Source organism: Ictidomys tridecemlineatus, chromosome 14, assembly GCF_052094955.1.
Source record: "Ictidomys tridecemlineatus isolate mIctTri1 chromosome 14, mIctTri1.hap1, whole genome shotgun sequence".
Classification (NCBI taxonomy): Eukaryota; Metazoa; Chordata; class Mammalia; order Rodentia; family Sciuridae; genus Ictidomys; species Ictidomys tridecemlineatus.
The window spans coordinates 8,126,812-8,127,792 of NC_135490.1; positions in this window are offsets into that span (position 1 = coordinate 8,126,812).

Below are 981 nucleotides of genomic sequence, written 5' to 3' on the forward strand. Positions count from 1 at the left end.
GAAATTCTCCCTCCTCTGGGCCAACCTCAGGCCCTCCTCTGTGAAATGGGTGTGGTCCTCCTGGACAGCGGTGAGGGAGACAGTGAGGCCCTTGGCGAATCTAGCGCTGCGCTCTCCCCCTCCTCTCCACACTAACTGGTACCCCGAGTCTAGACGCCTCTCAGAGCAGGTCACAAGGGGCTTGGCCAGCGGCTTCTGCACCTTGGGGTGTAGGGGCCTGGAAGCTGTTGAAGGTGTCCCGCTCCGGGCGGGCCATGGAGCCTCCCTTTCTGCTGCAGGGCAGGCGGAGAAGCAGACTGCAGGAGGCAATGCCCAGGCAACCCGGGCTGCAGTGCTCACATCCTGTAGCATCCCTGGAGACTCCGACTTGGGTGACTTGCACTGTGACCTTGTCCTTGGTTTTCCCAAGAGGCTCTGATCTATCTCAGAACCCCAGGGCCTGAGCCTGCGTCGTCTAAGGAGCGCAGCGTTCACTCAAGGGGCAAGTCCTGCTCTTTTGTGGACCTGAGGCACGGTAGGGGAGGATGAAGGGTAGAATCTGCCCTGACCGCTAGTGGGTACAGAGTTTCTTTTTAGTGTGAAGGAAACACTCTGAAATTAGATTGTGCTGGCGTTTGTGCAATAGATACTAAATCCCTCCCACTTTAAATGGTGGATTTGAAGTGATGGGAATTATATCTCAATAAAAAGGAAGCAGAAAGGATGAAAGCGTCGCCCCCGTTAGGAACCACAGTTCTGTGCCTGTGTTCCCAGCGAAAGGGCCCAGGAGATCGGGGCACTCCCGACTCCTCTGTGGCTGTCGTTGCCTAGACGCTACCCTCCTCCCGGCACATCAAGGCCACCGCTCCGAGCCTTTTGGGAAACCAGCCTGTTCTGTGCATGACGTGGGCTGTTCCGCATCCCCATGTATTTTGGGGTTTGAGGTCTGGAGTCTGATTTCACACATTCCTCTGCAGGTTGTGCTGGTTACCTAGTGAATAC